Consider the following 20,354-nt stretch of genomic DNA (forward strand, 5'->3'; position numbering starts at 1 on the left):
GTTCCCTACCTTCGGGCAGTTCCTTTTGTAGTGACCCACCTCGCCACAACCGTAGCAAGTCTGACCCACGCCAACGCCGGGGACTTGGTTAAGTGGCCTTTTTGGGGGCTTGGTTAAGTGGCCTTTTCAGGGACTTGCAGAAATGGACAGTGTGTCCCTTCCTATTGCAGTTAGAGCACTGCATTTCCCGACAGGGTCCGTTGTGGTGGAAGCTGCACTTGTTGCACTAGGGAAAGCTTCCAACAAACTGCTTCATTGGCGTAGTAGTAGTAGGTGTTATCGCAGCATGAACGGCCACGACCTGCTGCTTTTGGTAGAGCTATGTGATGCGTTCTTCGTCTTCTTATCTTAGAACTTCCGCTTGTTTCCAGTGGCTTTTGAGGGTTTTGGGATGGCTAAGGTTGTTGTTGTAGTTAGGTGCGGACACCATGATCAATGAGCCATTGTGCCAATTGCTTGGCACTATCGAAGGTAGTGGGGTTTGAAGCTAAGACATTCCCCTGAAATGGAGGCACCATCCCCCATATATACCTCTCTATCTTCTAACCCTTAGTAGGGACCTTTCCCAGACATAGTGCCACCAGATCGCTAAATCTCGCAGTATAGGCCACTATGTCGAAGCCCTTCATGGTCAGGCTCCAGAGTTCTTGTTCAAGTTTCTAAACTTCGCCCCTCAGGCAGTATTCCTCGATAATGAGCTCCTTAAGAGCTTCCCAGCCCGTAGCATTAGCCACCATTAGAGTTAGTGACTTGACTTGGCTATTCCACCACGTTAGGGCTCTGTCCGCGAAGGTGCTGGCAACAAATTTAACTTTGCTTCCTTCCGGACAGGAACAGATCTCAAAGATCGATTCCGTTTTCTCAAACAATTGCGAAAGGGAAATGATTCTGTGACAATCATCAAAATTTTATTCGTATCTAGATTTTACTAAACTTAGTTGCACATATAGGCACAACACATACTAGACTTAGTAACTAGAAGCTAAGTTATAACCTACTAGAAACTTGGAAACAATTAGAAACAATGGATAGTCTACATGGGAAGTTGCTGATTGTGATTGTGTGGTCAGTACCATTTGGGGCGTCGTGGCCGGATTTGCTATTGCGGCGGTTGTTGGTCACCATCAACTAGTGACGAACTCCACCACGGAGCCGGCTGGCGGCATTGTCGGTGTTTGTGCTAGCATTTGTCCTTCTAGTGTCGACGGACTGCTCCCGTCGAGGGACTTCATTGCTCGAACTGGGCTAGTGGTGTCACCTTATTTCCGTTGCGGTCCTTCGTCCGTCATTTCCGGTGCCTAGTGTTGCTAAGTTGGTTTTTTTAGACTGAGTGTAAGCCCGGATGACGCTAACTATTGTAATAAGTCACCAGCTTGACACCGTCTACCTGAGGGCGGGAATGATGAGCCTGTGGATCATCACAAAGAAGAAGGGACCGTCAGTCGTCATCCGAGAGGTTTTCCTGGAATGAGGCTCCGACGATCAAGTTAGTGAAGGATTGAGAGAGGGATGAAAGTGTAAAGAGAGCGTTCAGAGGTTAGAAATCTTGACCCATTCTCTTGGGAGAGAAGTGATGGGTTTTGAGCATAACATCATTCCTATGGTGTACATGCAACCCTAATGCTTTGGATCTTGGTTTTTCTCCAGTAATACATGCAAACAATCTTCCAAGCATAAACCCTAATCTAACATGTCTAAGAACGAAAATCATATGTAAATAAGGGTTTGGAATCTTACCTCACTTTTTATGTAGCAATAACAAGAACAATCCACAATGTCCTTGACTCTTGAAAGCTTGGTGCCCCAAGTGTTGCACCTCTAATGGAGTCACAAACACCACTAGCATCAAGGAAGAACAAGAGAGAGGAGGAGGCTTCAAAAACATCTAGGGTTCTCTTAGAACTCTTCGTCACATTTTTGGGAGCTAATGGGGTCCTTCTATAGTTGAGGCTTCTTGGGTTTTGAACATGGAAACCCTAATTCCCATTGCTTAGGCCCTAAGCAACATATGGGCTTCCATTGAACAAGCGTTGGACGAAATCTTTATGGATTCTCATAGATATTTCTTCCACCCTATTCCAATGGGGTCAATGAGCCCAAACTACAACTATTATTGATTTACATAATCGGTCCCCGTTTATTTAATCAGTCACTTTTGATCACTAAATTAAATTCAAATTAATTCTTGATCAATACTAATTAAATAATATGATTTCTCAATTAATATATTATACTTATAATACATTAATAAATCATAATAAATCCTCTTTCTCCGTAATTCATCCTATTAGTTGCTATGGTGAAGGCAACCCAAAAGGACCATGCTCATAATCGGGTCAAGTAGATACCAAAATAGTTATGGGCTTAGACACCTAATCCAATAGTCTCCTACTTGGATAAGTCTAATAACTATTATTGTAAGTACGACTTCAGGACCTAATTAGCAATCATAGCTTTCAAAAGCCGCTGTCAAACTCTGAGCGTATCAGTAATGCGTCCTTTAGATAAGGGATCATATATTCCTCCATTCTCAAGATATCGTATAGACATAAGACATGGATTATAATGATTCTCTTTGTGTATGTGTTGTTTCTCGATTTCTAATTTAAGACGACTCACAACAGACTACAATTGAACACATCAACTTAGTCCAAGTTTGGCCAAGTGTTTAGGGTGTCATCACTAAATCATCGAGGGGCCCACACATATTGCTTGTATCCCTCTTAGGGTAAAAGTAACGGATAAACTTTAAGTCATACGCTTGTACTATTTACTCAATAAAACACACACAACAATACGTTTTATAACATCAAGTTACTGTTGTGTTTACGTATTATCAATGTGCAACCGACTCACAAACAACAAGTCATATCTCTCCGTTTCACGAATATAAGATATTATCGTTTCACAATCACTCGTGATAAAATCCATGAAGTAATTCACCTGAGCGTGGGTTTAATCTAATACTCGAATCTCATTTTAGGAGAACTCATGAACACTGCAATAGACTTTTGTTATGTCTAAACGCTTTAGACAATCTACAATCATATTCATGATAGTCTTACCTCATTACCTAATTCCAAAGTATGATTGAATGCGGTTATTTGAATAACCTAGTTATTCTGGAAGTCAAAACATGTGAAGTGAAACACAAGAATAATCGAATCCAATATGGTCTCAAACTTTTGAGTATAAATAAAACACCTTTTATTTAATCTCCATATCGATTACACGTTATTCATTGTATAATGTTTCGAATAATCGACTTAATACTTGAATTTAAACAATAGTCATCACATGCTCCAAGCATGCACACTATGTTTACCTATGGTCCTTACTTTGTGAAATAGATTAAATAAAAACATTTCCAATAATGCTCATTTCACAATTCCCAATCCTTATCACAAGTGTAAGAATATCAAATTCTTGCCACTATTAGAATATGTTAGATTCTGACATTTCACGCAATGATCCTTTTGTAATATCATTGCACCAAAGTCATCAAAACTTTTCCAATGAAATTACAAAGTGCTCTATTGAAGATTGTTACAAGACAACTCCATAGACATGAAGTCTCAAATTCAAAGTACATTCCTTTGAACATCCTTCTTGCATAAAAGTTTCTAATCTGCATAAATCCTTAATATCCAACTCCCATTATGGAAACAATTCCATATTTTCCATATGACAATTCATTCTAAATAGAATCCTATCTATTCATAATAATGTTAATATGGTCCATTCATTACTATACTTCCAACTGTCCACAAGTGGCAAACCTTAGATCGTCCTTGACAGTTGTTTAATTATTTTATACATATCCGGTTCTGATCCTTTTCCCTCTTAATGTCCTAGGCATTTGGAATAGACAGAACGGTCGAATATTACAGCATACGCAATCGATCTTACACCCGAAGCGTATGGGATACGACACACAATGTACTACATAAAGACATGATACTTACCAGTCTTCTGCTATAATGTTGCCATATATACAATATCCTTATGTCGAACTTCTTCAACATAACATTCATATATGTCGTTTGACTAGATCTGATTAAAATTTCTTGATCTAAGCTTTTAGATTTTGAAATGAAGTATAAGTTTCTCTCCCTTAATTATAGAAAAACAACATTTCAACATCTGCAACTTTGCAAAATGAAACTTTTGTTTTCTATAATTAATATTGCTAACTCACAATAGTTAACATAATAATTATGCTCCTACTAACATGATGATTATATCCTTACCAGTATAACACTTATGCTCCCACTAGCTTTAACATATATTCAGAAATCAGGGAGACTTCTAGAAGTCAATACTTATTGACTTTCTTACCAAATTCATATTTCTAATACGTGAAGCTTCGGTAAGACTTTATCTAAGCTTCTCAAACTCATACACCTTTCCTTAGATAACTCATATATGTGTCTAAACGATTCTAGAACTTACAACAATAAGTCTTAAATGTTCAAACTATATGCCTTTTCTCACAATTCGTACTATGAAGAGGGATGTCGTAATCATAATCGAATTTGAGAATGCGAATATCATAATCTCTAACTCCTTAAATCTTCTTAGTGGAACCGTTTCCTCAAAATCGTTTTTATGAAATTGAGAGAAACCTTGTCATTTAGATTTTATGGTGTATGTGTCCCTATCCATGTGATTTGTCATAACCATAATCACAAGACAATGTTTGTGACAAATCCAAACTTATATGGACTGAACTTGTTCAATCTTAATTTCTTGCCACCTGGCAGCACAAGGGCCTACCATGTCTTCCAAGTTGTTGAGCAGATCACCCATTCAAATCAATGAAATTTTATTGATTAAGGTGCTTTGGCTTTATGCATTCAAATGAGAACTCATAGGACTCACGTACATAGTCAACTTTAAATGGAATGGGCAAAGAAACAAGAATGTGTCAACACCATAGGTTACAAACCTCAAGTCCTGTGCTAGTGTTTAACAATAGGTTTACTCTTGATTAGTTATTGAAACTTTTTCAAGATCATTTAGACTCCCACTAACCTATTGACATATAAGATTCTCTTGTCAAGAAACATTCCTTGACAAACAAATATTCATGAGATAGTGCGGGTTCCTATCAAGAAAAACATTTTACACAATTGGTCTTAGTTGGTCTTTGTCTTATCTAAAACATCACAAATACCAATTACAAATGTGCAAGACTAAGAAAAACATTTTTTACTCAACATTTGATGAGTGTTATAAACCTACTAAATATGTGTCAATCAATGCACAATCTTGGAGTACGACTCTATGACTTGTTTTTGGAACGAAGTATGATTCACCTTTTGATTTAACCGTTTCAAAAAGTTTTGATTCCTCTTCTTAGCCATACTACTGTACTAAGGTCTCCTTAGCGGATCAATTGTGACACAGTTTCATACTCACTAAGTTAATCATAAAACACGATACCTAAGTACTCTCCCTTCTTTTCATATTGGAGAAACTTTCGTCTTTCTGGCTAATTGATTCGTGCTATTCGTTTTGTTTTACATTGAAACCTTTTCAACAATTCAGAATTACACTTAATCTTGTAAGTATAACTATATTTACTAAACTTTTAGCAAATCATGACGAATATACTTATCGTTCTTTATGGTGGACTTGACGTAGTGCACAACAATGCGTACTAGATCCTTTAGTCCTTCACTTAACTCACATACTTATGTGAACAAGGAATTAGTTTTAATTTCCCAGATATGAAGGTTCTCATTCATCACACAATACAAGTCGCATGATTCCAAGTTTCTATCCAATTGAAACTTGGGTGATGAGAATCATTCATTATTTGGTAAATTTTCGACATTACCACAAATAACATAACTAAGAATCACATCCATTTTCAATATTACTAGCAATAGAAACATACAAACATCAATCTTCACAAAAGTCATTGCAAGGATATATATATATATATATATATATATATATATATATATATATATATATATATATATATATATATATATATGTATATAAAAGACAAAAACAAAATTTATTTTCTTTATAAAACGCGGAAAAATTTGTCTTTACAATGAAATTACAAATGAAAAATATGTTACTAAATATTTCTAAGGAAGCTATCATAACTCCTAAGAAGTGGCTCAAAATCTGATCATCGGACCATGCAATCGAAATCCATCTCTTCGCGACCAGATTCAGCTCATCCTTTAAGCTTCCTTTCTTTTCTTCGATCCTAAAAAACATCAAAATGCAATCTTATCACATCATGGATTAAAAATCTACAAATAGGAATATAATAGAGTTAGATAGTGGATTTTACCTGAAGCAGAGTCATACATCTTGACTCTCCCATCCTTGCAATCTTTTAGGTAAGTATGACAACTTTGTAACCAATTCCCCTTCTATTGGCAGTAGAAACAAATGGACTCTTTTGGAACAACATATGGGACATCCTTTCTCTTTACCATCCGGTCAAACAGTTTGACCTTAGCTGATCCTTTTCCATTAGGAATAGAAGACTTTTCTGGACTTCCAATGTTGCCAGTGTTAATGTACATGGAAGTTTGGGAGGTTGATCTAGTCAAATTTGCTTGACCAGTGTGCCAAATCATTTCTGATTCAGCATCAATAAGCAAATAAGTAAGATCAATGATGGTCACGTCGTGGTCCATTATATAGTAATATTTAACGAACTCACTATATGATTTAGGAAGTGATTGAAGAACCAAGTCAACAACAAACTTCCTTGATACATCGACACCCAACATTCCCAACTCGTCAATATGTAACTTCATGTTGGGTCAAAAATATGGTTTATACTTTGTGTTTTCTAAGAAAATATATTTTTCTATAATTTTTAGGCTGTGTACGGCAGTACACAGGGTGTGCGGCTGGTGGTCTCATATATATAGGTTGAGGAGTGCATGTGAGTGTACGGATAGAGAAGAGAGAGAAAGTTAGAGAGAAGAGTGTGTGTGTTCATGAATCTATTGTAAGGAGCATCAATCATACCTTTGAATACATCATAGATTCATCTAAATTCTTCTTCTTCTTCTCTTCTATATTGATCTGACATCATCCGTTGGATTGGGATTCCGCACCATCAAACGGATCTGATTGATACACAAGCAATTTGGGGAGTTGCAATTGGTATCAGAGCTTGGATTGTATCAGTCAATTTTGTCAGATCTGGAGCATATTTGGTCTTATTTTAAAAAGATAATAGCGTTTTTGGATAGATCTCGGAAAATTAGGAGGGGTTTCTTCTTTGCATTTTTCATAAAAACAAGTTTTTGATCGAGTTTTGGAGCAAAAAAGGGTGAAAAACGTCGTTTTTTCGCGAATCTGTTGAAGGTGTGTGGCTAGGTGTGTGCGGCCCGGAGTGCGGATCGGTGTTGCCTCTGTTTCACGGCTCAGCAGCATCGTTCTCGGCTTCGCGGCTTCATCCTCGCTTAGCAGCCATCCTCGCACAGCAGCCTTCGCATTAAAAAAAAGGGAGGAAGGATTTGAGGGTGTTGGGGATCGATCCTGGGACCTCCAGCTCAGAAACACAGCGCCTTAGCATCTACGCTAGCAAGCTCCTTGTGTCATTCCTCCGAATTTTAAAACATAACCCGTCTTTCTCGCTTACAAGTTTCAAAATTTTGACAAAATCAGCCCAAAAATCAACTTCTTTTTCTTTTTAAATTCCATTTTCAACCCAAAAATTTTATTTTTTATTTTTGAATTTTATTTTTAACTTTTAACATTTATTTTTGACCTTTGACTTTCAATTTTGACCTCTAACTTTAAACTTTGACTTTTTCATTTAACTTTCAAATTTTCAAATTTAGTTTTTCGGTTTAACTTTGAAGTTTGACTTTTTAAATTTGACTTTTAAGATCGACTTTTGAGTTTTTAGTCAAAGGGCATATTTTTATAAAAATGAGTTCCTCATCGATTCTGGAAAATGAAGTTTCATGTACTCCATCTTGTGTTAAAACTGTTAAATTTTTACGAGAATCAATAGATCTAATCAACAGAGAGAATGATGACCTAAAATATGAAAGATACACCATTAGGAAAGAACAAAAACCGTTAAAATCTCAATTAGAAACCAAAATCAAGGATTTCCAAAAACTCCAAGAAGATTACAGCAACAAGTGTGAAAATTATGATCACATTAAGAAAAAACTTGCTGTTGTAACTGAAGAACATGACGCTTTGAAAATTAAGTATGGAAAAACAGATATTAGTTTCAAAAATTATACTGCGTCAAGTAAGACAGTCGAGTCCTTATTTGAAAACCAATTAAAATTCAAAGATAATCAAAACAAGGGTTTAGGGTATGATTGTGTTCCTCCACCTTTCAATCATAACTACACATCCATCCCTATGACACCGGAAGAAATTGACAAGGAGGCACATCTCCAATATGGGAAACCTGTTGTGGTTGTGCCAAAAATGGATGAAGTGAACATTTCTAAGGATTTTGTTACATGTGTAAGTAAAGTAGTACAAGATGAGAACAAGGAGAACACCATTGAACAAACCAACATCTCCTTGAACTCTGAATCTGTTGCTTCGAACTCACTTGATTCTGATCAACATGCTGTTGAGAAATATAGGCCACCATATCAAGTGAAACAGCCGACTTGTTGCAAGTGTGCATGTGGGAACAATCAGAATCAAGGCAAGGATATGCCACCAGGGGCAGGAAGAAACAACTTCCCAGTGAAGAAAAAGACATGCTTTCACTGTGGAACACCTGGACACATTGCCAAAAATTGACCTAACCGTGCATACGTTCCCTATTATGCACAAGGATGGCAGAAAACACCAAGAGGGAGATTTTCCAAAAGAAACCCCTCAAGGTCACAATCACGAAATGGCGTCTGGAATGCCAACAAGGGAAAGAGTTCAACTCCCAAGGCCAAGAAATCAAATCCCAAGGGCAAGAAAGGAATGCCAGCTAAGAAGTCCAATCCAAGGGATGCTCCAGTGAAGCCAAGACCGGTTAGGTCAAAGTCATCTCGACGATCGGCTTCAAGTTCAAAATCAAGTGCCGAGGCACCCATCGGATCGAAAAACAAATGGGTTAAACCCAGCTACAAATGGGTACCAAAGGTTCAATCTCCCAAATCTCCTAATGCTTCTAATATTTCTACATCTTCTGTTTGTGATAAACATGATATGTCATGGGAGAGAGTACCGTGCAAGGATGAAAAAGGTCAACTCAGTTTCAAAATGGATTGGGTTCCAAAGACCAACTGATCTTGCTATGTGTCGGAGCAGCTATGGAGGCATATCATCAGACTTCGGTTTGTTGATAGTGGTTGTTCCAGGCACATGATAGGAGACATCTCTCAACTGTACAACACTCGGAATTTTGTTTGAGAGTATGTCTCCTTTGCGGGAAGGGAAGAAAGGAAGGGGTCACTCATGGGGTTTGTGCTTAACGACATGAAGAATTTTCGGATCTGTTCTGAGGTTACGCATACTGTTCTCAGACCTTCTGGATGCAAATTCAATCGGTGAATTACGGTTTGAATTTTCTTCTCTATACTCCTGAGTTTATCTTTATCTGATTCATTTTGAAGATAATTTTTTTATTTATTTTATTTTATTTTATTATAGTTTTTCGTTAGTATTGTTTGGGAAGTGATATCAACAAGTGATAAAGGGCAATCTGAGTTTGTGTAAAGTACCAAAGCTGAATTGTCTAGGCTCTGTGTTCGATACGCTGGTAGGCACGAAGGATTTAAATGGACTTGACTAGGCAAATATGAACTTAAGAAATCAAATGACTTGACAAATCCTGACCTAGATAGATCTGTTTAGCCTGACAATATGACGCTTGGATAGGTTGAGCAGGGAGATATACATGAGAATCCACCAGTCACATTAAAGAACTAGTATCTAGAACTGTGGTTTTACTTTTCCTCGATGTACGGATTTTGTCCTTATTTCCGGTATTGATGGAGCGACTGGGGAATTCCGATAAAGTAGGTCTGTAGAAAATTATTTTCTTTCTTTCCTACTGTTAGTCATATGTTGCCTCTTTTTCGTGATTGGAAGAGATCCGACCTGGACTGCAACATATGCAAATCTATTTCTCTGCATATAATATCTATGAAATTCTTCCAATCTGTTAGCCATATGTTGTCTCCTTTGTGTGATTAACAATCCGACCTGGTACACAGCATATGCAACCTTCTACTTCTCAATCCCTCTAAAAAAACTATAATTAATAATAATCTAAATCTATCCTCTCTATGAATAATAGTCTTCTCAACTAAAGTAAGGAGTATCTCAGATGTTCTTGATTATTGGGGTATATCAGGAAGCAGGAAACATGTTCTAGTACATCTAAAATTGAACAATTCTAGATTGTCTGTAGATCTCGCTGCTCAATTTTGGTGGACAACAATATCCTTGGTCGCCGTTAGATAAATGGTTCTTAGGAATTTTTATCTAGTAACTTAGGATCAATCTGTTCTGTAACTGATAACATTCCTAAAATTTGTAACAATTTTTCATGCTTAAGTGGACCACAATACCGACGATCGACCAGATATATTCATGAAGGGGAAGGTACTGACAAACAGATTAAGACTGTCTAACAACTTTGATCCCAAATATTTTTGTTTTTGTTAAATTTGTTCATAGTTTTCCTCCCTGCACAAATTTAGGGGGAGAATTAAAAAAATCAAACAAAAATCAGAAAAATTCAAAAATCAAACAAAAAAATAGAAAATTAAAAATCTAAAAAGTAGTGTTATTTCTTTTTTATTTTTTTTTTTCAGAAAATATCAAAAATCCAAAAATATTTTTTTTGTGAGCTAATTTTTCTTTTAGTTTTGTTTTGTCTTGAAAAATGAATTCAGATGTAGATGAGACTCATGGAGATTGTGTCGAGCATCAACGAATTCTCATTCGAAGGAACAAGAAATGAAGATTATTCTTTCGGCATTCAATCTGTCAACCCTAGATGCAAGGTGAAGCTGAAATTGAAGATTATATGACAGACTGCATTGAAGCCTCCTCAATCAATTTGTTGCTATCTATAAACCTGTTGAAGTGATCTAGAAGATTATTTCTCTCCGTTATTCTCTCTAAAGATTCTCAAGCTGAAAGTGCTATCTTTCAAGAATCTTTTCATCAAGCCTCCTCACCCAATGTGCGTTCAGAGTCAAATCTTGAAGAAATGCCCAACTGCACAAGATGAAGTCATTCATGGAAGATTCATATGTTCATCCTGATGCTATGAAGAAATCGAAGATAAACGCTGAAGCCAATCTCCAACTGAAGATTAACAAGAAAAGCCAGCTACTTTTTAGGAGGAGCTTGTTGGGTCAATTAGAAAAGAAAGGTATAAACCAAGGGTGAGATTGTTGGGCCAAAAATATGGTTTATACTTTGCTTTTCTAAGAAAATATACTTTTCTGTAATTTTGAGGCTGTGTACGGCAGTACATAGGGTGTGCGGCTGGTGTCTCATATATATAGGGTGAGGAGTGCATGTGAGTGTACGGCTAGAGAAGAGAGAGAAAGTTAGAAAGAAGAGTCTGTGTGCATGAATCTATTGTAAGGAGCATCAATCATATCTTTGAATACATCATAGATTCATCTAAATTCTTCTTCTTCTTCTCTTCTATATTGATCTGACATCATCCGTTTGATTGGGATTCCGCACCATCAAACAGATCTTATTGATACTCAAGCAATTTGGGGACTTACACTTCATCTCCAAGATGTGAGCAGATATAGACTTTCCATCTTCGTGTTTACTTGCCAATAGGGCTTGAGTGACCTTGAACTTTTCAAGTCGACGAACATGTGGGTAAAGGAGAATTATTGGAGGAGGTGGAGGAAGTGAAGCATGATTTCCATTTCCATGATCCAATCGTGGAACATCATCTTCATGTGGAAAGCTTTGTCAACAGGATTTGAGAAGACCATAGTTGTTAGATTTTGACATCAACAAAACATGAGAAATTCAAGTTAGTTGATCCAATCCTTAATATAACACCCAAATTAAATATTAAGGCTAGGACCCAACACAATATTCTACACTCGGAAGAGGGATGCCATAATCCAGCTGCAAAAAATATTTGAAAGTAGGTAAATGACGATTTACCAATTTCACCATGTAAAACAAAAATGAAAATTATGTTTTAAATGAATTGAAACTCCTAGATCTTTTGAGATTCATTGAACTTTTCAATGGCATGTTTAATCTCGATTAATCCCTTCAAGTTTGTGACTAGGATACCGAGGAACAGAAACAAGGTGTGGATAACCATGCAAATTTGCTTGGAACTCTCGAAGACGTATATCACCTAATCAATGTGTCGGTTAACTACACACACTCCATTGATCTATGGTAATCTACGAGCTACCCATTTCCATCCTTCATTGGTCCCACATTGGTGTGTCGGTTAACCACACACACTCCACTAACGACCAACAAGGTACAATGTGCAATTTCGTGGATTAGCACAAAATTCACATTTTTCCTAAAGTAACTAAGATTTGGGAATTTATAAAAGTGTTTAGTTACTTTGTATTTCATTATACTTATAATGGAAGGTTGTGTCCTATCCTACCCATTCTTCTAACGACCCTCCACTAGACAAGGGTGTGGTGGGTAAGAATGGATACCCAATGGCGGTCATTTTACATGCCACTTCCTTGAACACCCCTTAGAGACCAGCTTCGTGAATGAGGCCTACTAACAGTAAGACTGATTATTAACTTATACATATATAATATATTATACTTTTAATTTTATATAATATAAGGGTGTGTTTTACATATTTAAAATACTAGGTGGTTTAATCTATTAATAAATGAAACTTTTTAGTTTGATTAATCTTAAACCATATTATAATTGATTCGTTAATTTTCTCTTTTAATTAAACACTTAATTAATTTAATAAAACCATAAGGAGGTTATTTGAACTGTTCAAAATACAAGGGTTTTAGAATTTAATATTTAAAAATTAAAACTTTTTAATCAAATTTTAAATTCAAAAATTTGAGGGCAAATTTTGAGACTTTTCAAAATATTTGTTAGATCAAATTTGAAAAATAATTAAATATCATATAATTAATATATATCACATAATTTGACATAATCTATTTACTTACAAGATAATTCAAAATCAAAATACAAAAAATTAATCTTTATCTTGTAAAACAAGTAATTATCTTAAATTGACAATTATCCATTAATTTAATTAGGATATCAATTACCATAACAGAAAATCTGATTTTTAATTTGAAATACAATTTATGGTAATTATCCAAATCAAATTAGGGAAAATTTTCGAAATTCCGCTGTCAGATTGTTATCACGTGGTGAACACACTGTGTTCAACTTGTGAGTCTGGTCCAGATCCGAAATTCGCAATTTTCAGTTTTGAAAACTTAACTTTTGCATCATATAACAGAAAACTACACTTGGATATGATACCACTGATGGGTTTTGAGCATAACAACATTTCTATGGTGTACAAGCAACCCTAATGCTTTGGATTTAGGTTTTTCTCAAGTTGTGCATGCAAACAATCTTCCAAGCATAAACCCTAATCTAACATGTCTAAGAACGAAATTCATATGTAAATATGGGTTTGGAATCTTACCTTACTTGTTATTTAGCAATAACAAGAACAATCCACAAAGTCCTTGACTCTTGAAAGTTTACTGCCCCAAGTGTTGCACCTCTAATGGAGTCACAAACACCACTTGCAACAAAAAAGAACAAGAGAGAGAGGAGGAGGCTTCAAAAACGTCTAGGGTTCTCTTAGAACTCTTGGTCACATTTTTGGGAGCTAATGGGGTCCTTTTATAGTTGAGGCTTCTAGGGTTTTGAACATGGAAACCCTAATTCCCTTTGCTTAGGCCCTAAGCAACATATGCGATTCCATTGAATAAGCCTTGGACGAAATCTTTATGGAATCTCATAGAGATTTCATCCACCCTATAACAATGGGGTCCATGAGCCCAAACTACAACTATTACTAATTTACACAATCAGTCCCCATTTATTTAATCGGTCTCTTTTGATCACTAAATTAATTCCAAATTAATTCTCGATCAATACTAATTAAATAATATGATTTCTCAATTAATATATTATTCTGATAATACATTAATAAATCATAATAAATCCTCTTACTCCATAATTCATCCTATTAGTTGTTATGGTGAAGTCAACCCAAAAGGAACATGCTCATAATCGGGTCAAGTACATACCAAAATAGTTACGGGCTTAGCAACCTAATCCAACAAGAAGGGCACCTTTTATACCTGTGGATAGGGGGAACAGATTCCCGACAGTATCTTCTACCTTTTCAGATTTTGAAGGGGTTGATGACTTTTGGTTGGACGATCGTGTTATATGAGTGGTTGTTCGCTATTGGTGCATACTTTGCCAGAAGCGGCGTCCAGAGCATTACACCTGTCGTTCTGGGGAACTCTTGGTACTGTTTTTTCTTCAACCTTAGCCTTGATGCTTGGGCGTCAAGGAATTGATTGGTGGTCTCAAAGGATACGGTGAAGGCCTAAAGTTAGTCACGCGTTGCTCCTTGGCTGATACGTTTGTTGACCTAGTGATTCTATTATCTTTGACGGATTCCCGGCGAGATATGTCAACAGAAAAATGTTTTGAAATCTATGATTGTAAACATTTTATGAATTTGGGTTGATTTTAATGTTTAAATGTATTTTGATTTTTATCTTTGTTACAACTTTACAATTTTTTCTTAATTTATTTTTCTTCCATTTAATCATATATAATCGATTATTAATGTCGTTCTCGATTCCTATGAAATAAATGATAAAACCTCAAACTGATTAAAATGAAAGCTACTAAAATATCACTTACTTTAAAGGGAACTTGTTATTAAACAAAAAGAAAAACATAATAACGCAAACTTTTAGTGTGTTAATATGAACAAAATGACCAAAAACCTAAAAGCCAAATACTACATAAAACACTGGTTGAACTCAAAATTTTTGAAGCCTTTCAATTTGAAACCCTTTTTCTAAAACCTCAAAATATATATCTTCTACATGTACCAACAGAAAAAAATTTAAAATTTAAAATTTTGAAAACTCATTACATATGAAGAACTTCATTTCTCTTCTAATTTCCGATGACAATCAAAGACACATGAGTCATAGTCTAAAAAGCTTCCACATGAATGGAATTTGTTACCATCGGGAGAAAAAATTATGTGGCGATCGATGAAGAAGACAAAAAGAATAGGGTGATGTTTTTATCTCTTGCAATTTCAAATGGCTTACTGAGTTGCCTTCTGTTAAAACATGTACCAAAGAAATCTTATCTAATGGAATCATGGTCAAACCCCGATGGAATCCTAGGAGTCGGCATGCAAGAAGTCCGGTGATTGAAAACCCTGATAAATTAGTGGCACTAAATCTCCTGGTCTCAAAAACATTATGAATCAGTGGCGAGAAATCATTCAATAAGCTTGATATTTGGAGAAGACTTGTTTCCTTATTTATTATAGATTTCGGTTTAATATTAGCGGATTGATTGTAAAGATTCTTGGAGAGAAATAACAAAGAAAGAGAAAGAGAGAATAAATTTTCTAGGAACTAGTAAATCAGGGTTGAATGATATTTAGTGTTAGAAATTTCAAGTTTTAGGGTTATATTGATTTGGATAGGATTACCATACTTGATTTCTTGCTTAATCCATGGAATTCAAATCAACTGATTTACTGGGATATAGCTGAGTAAATGGGATATATGTATCTATAAAATCAAAGAAACAATTTCAGCCGGAAACCAAAATCTAAGTGAATGTAGACCACTAAATTTAGGCAGGAAAAACAAATTGTAGAGCTCACATGTGACACATAATAAATACAGATTCGTATTAGACTGACACGTGACAGAGTAAAAATATTCTTTTATTACTTAGGGTATATATATATATATATATATATATATATATATATATATATATATATATATATATATATATATATATATATATATATATATATATAAGTGGAGAGTGGGCTAACCTAAGTGGCTAGAGAACATGGCTAGGTACATACAATCAGTCAATATAATACATTAACAATGTGTTTCATTTTAGTGATCGTGTTATTCATATTCGTACATATAAAGTTGGAACCTGATTTCTTTCTATTGTTGTTAGTAGCGTTGCATGTAATATAGTCCTAAGGTTTTACATAAATGTTGATACCATTTGAAAGTATGACTCAGGTTTGAAGATGGTATCAACCAAGTAAATTGCCTAAATGGGTAGATATGTTGAGTAGAGAAAAATCCTAATTAGTTGGTTGATTTGATCAAGACATTTCTTCTTAGAAGAGCAACGAATATGAAATCTATATGGCGAAAGTTTTTTTCTCTACACATTTTGTTTTCATACCAACAAGCATGTATGGATTGTGCCAAAAGGACCAAATGTGCTTGATTTTGAAACTATGGTTTGGCATAAATTTCTCAAAACTTAGACTATACCTTTCCACAGGGACTATTTCTGTAATTTTCTCTTAAATGTATGCATTTTTATTCTAGCAAACTTCACAGATGCAATTTTTTTAGATATGTATTTGTTTAATTTAATATAGTTCAATACATATTGATGGAAGACAAAAGGGCAACAAGCGCTATTATATGTATTATAAAAAAATAGTTTTTTATTATATGTATTATATGTATTTTATCAAAAACATATTCAGCCGTTAGCCCTTTAGGTAATTATAGGAACCAAACGTGTAACAAAAACAAATAGTAGGGACCTTACGAGTTAAAAAACTAAGTTAGGGACCAAACGCGCAAATTAACCTAAACCATAAGGACCATTCACGTAATTTACTCTTATTGTTTATGTTTTAACGATTTTATCATTATATAAATTAGTTTTAGGAAAAAATAAACCAAAAGAGCATTCAACTTAATTCGTTAAAGCCTTGGTAATTTCAGGGCCGGTCCTGAAAAATGAAATATTCTTAAAGGCCCCGGACGAACAAGAAAAAAAAAGGTCCTTATCTTTATTATAATTTTGTAATTTTAAATAAAAATATATAATGAGAAAAATTGGGCCCTATGCAGCTGCCCACTTTGCCCCCCTCTAAGCCTCCCATGGGTAATTTAAAGGGGTGGAGGTGGTGAGTTTGTGCCCTCCCCTAAACATTAATTGTCTTTTTCAAACAAACTTCCAAAATGGCCCTTGTTGTTTACCAAATGTCACGAATTTAGTTTCTTTATACTTGAAAACACGAAAACGCACTTACAAATTCAGTCTCTCTATACTTGAAAAGACGAAAATACTCTTACAAATTCAGTCTCTAACGTCTGAATACTAACATAGTTAGTAAAAAGGGCCATACATATAAGTTTTACAAACTACAAGGACCATTTCCATAAAAAAAATTAGTAGGGACTGACTTTATGACTTTTGGCAAACCACAGAGATCATTTTTATAATTTTATCTGTATTTTATGTATAAATTCTAAACTCAGCTACAATAAAATATAGATATGACGAAAAACCATAGGAATGTTATAGTTCTAATGAGCTTTAGATGGTTTACTAGTTTAGTCCTTGTAGTTTAGTTTATACTAGGTGTGAAACCCGTATATTATACGGGTTGATTAAAACAAAATGTTAATACAAATGATTAAATGGAAAATTTATTTGAATTTGAAATTTGAGGTAACTGAAAATTATGATAAAAAAACATGCAAAAAATAAATAAATTAAAATTATGTGTTTAGTTATCAAATTTGTGTACTAAACGGGTAAATTACAACAAAATGTAAACACAAAGGTTTAGATTGTAAATTTATTTGAAATTGAAATTAAAATTTAGAATTTGAAATTTGAAACTAATAGTCATTATGATAGGTTTAATTTATGGAAGTTATATTAATGATATATTGGAAATAAAAAATGAAGTAAATGACAAGTGGAAAATAAATAAATATATATATATATATATATATATATATATATATATATATATATATATATATATCAAAATTATGACAAAATGACATGTGGCCAATTGAATGAGAGAATGACATGTGGCAAAACAATTCTTATTTATTAGGGTAGATTTAGGGAGGTGAACGGTTTATTCCGGATTTAGTAACCCCAATAAAAGGAGGTGACCGGTTTATACTGCATTTAGGAACTCAATACTTTACCCACATAAAAGGAAGGTGAATAGTTTATTCCGAACTAGGTGTGAGATCCGTATATTATACGGGTTAATTTAAAAAAAATTAAACATTAAAATGTAAGCAGTAAATATTTTTTTAATGTAAAATTTTAAAATAAGAAAAGAAAAATGTATTTATTGCAATTTAATTTCATATATATTATATTTAATACTTTATATATATAAATATATGACTTTATTTTTAAAAATTGAAACAAATCAGAAATTGACAAGTGGATAATATTTATTTCAAAAATACCATAAAATGACAAGTGTCAAAACTCATAAGAGATTGACAAGTGACAAAAAAAACATTCATTTATTAGAGAGGATTTTTTCATCATTATTTATGGTAAGTGATCATTTTCCAATGACTTAAATGACTTAACAGCTCATATCTAACGGAGTTAGACAAAATGATCACCTGTTTATGAAAATGAAAACATGTAGACTACTCGTATCAGGATTTCACAAGGATCAAAACTTTAATTTAATATAAAATATATGTAGCATTGTTTTCTATGAGTAAAAACGTTATTATTAAAAACTTAACATTTGTCTACATACTTTTGATTAGGGATAATGCCACAAAAACCTTGAGTTTGATTGAAAATGTCGGTTTTACCCTCCGACAGGTTTTTGGTTCGTTTATGATGCAAACTTGTCATTTTTTTGTCGGTTTTGCCATTTTTACCTGTAGTAGTAGTAGCAGGTTTTCAGGTTACCAAAAAAATATTAGTTGCGAAAAAGCCCTTAAGTTTATAAATATTTGTAAAAAAACCTTTAAAATTATAAATCTTAATAATGGTGTTGAGTATGTTGTTAAGAATTATCACATCTGTATTGATAAACACGAGTGACATCGCTTCCTATAAAGATTGAATGGAATAAATCATTCAAAGTAAGGTTAATATATTTGATAGAGAACTGCTTTGAACCGTTTTCCAATCAAAACAAACTTGTCGAGCTACGATATTGACATTCCTTGTTCCTTATGCCGGTTTGTAATAACTCTACAGACGACATGTGCTCATCGAGTGTGAAGTGACGTCCTAATTTCGTCTCAAGATAAGTTGTTGGTATGATATAGACTTATCCAATCTTATTCATATATGTCATTTACCTGGTTTTTTTGGATTGGTTGTATATATTCATGGCTTGTAAAACATTTTTGGAGGTGAAAATAGTCGGTGACGTTATTTTCATACAATTATTTTTTTAAAGGAAAATAAAAATATTTTATATGGTTAAAGGTTTGTGTTTTAGATATAATAATATACCATATTGTTTCTGAAATTCAACGTATAAAATATTTTTATTTTCCTTTAAAAAAAATGAATTGAATATAGTTAGTGTCATATTATTCATATCTTTAACTATTTTATCATATGAAGTAGCATAATTAATTATTTGCTAACATATGTTTTTTATTTCTGCTTGGAAAAGTTTAAGTATTAATTAAGGAACATATTCAAAATATAATAAAACTAAATAATTTTTTAAAATTCAAATATCAAAAGTGTATATCGAATCAATAAAAAATTATCATACTTAAAAGTAAAAATATGTTTTGGTTTTAGTTTCAAAATATAAGTATGGTAAAATTTATATTGCTTTGATATAAACTTTTGATATTTAAATTTAAAAAAAAAAAAAACTATTTAGTTTTATCAAATTTTGAATATATATTTATATTTTATTTATAATCTTAAGGGTTTTTTTTGCAAAATATTTGTAAACTTAAAGATTCTTTCGCAAATAATATTTCATGATAACGTAGAAACCTGCTATTACCCGTAAAAAAGGTAAAACCGACAAAAAATTGCAAGTATGCAACATAAACGAACCAAAAATCTATCGGATGTTAAAACCGACATTTTCGTCAAAACTTAAGGTTTTTTATGGCATTATCTCTTTTAATTATCCAAGGACAAATTCTCTGTTAAAAGGAAATATAAGGACCACGTTAGGATAACTACAAATATTGGACAGAAATTGTAATTTTTGTATACCACAAGGTTTAAATTCTAAATATATAATTTACTCTAGAACAATTCAAATAATAAGATGATAAGCAGTTAAAACACAATTTTCGCCGAAATTGATCTTAATAACAATGAGTGCAACGTTTTGTGCAATATTTTCG

This window comes from Lactuca serriola, chromosome 1 (genome assembly GCF_051521515.1).
Source record: "Lactuca serriola cultivar US96UC23 chromosome 1, Lser_US96UC23_V15, whole genome shotgun sequence".
Taxonomy (NCBI): Eukaryota; Viridiplantae; Streptophyta; class Magnoliopsida; order Asterales; family Asteraceae; genus Lactuca; species Lactuca serriola.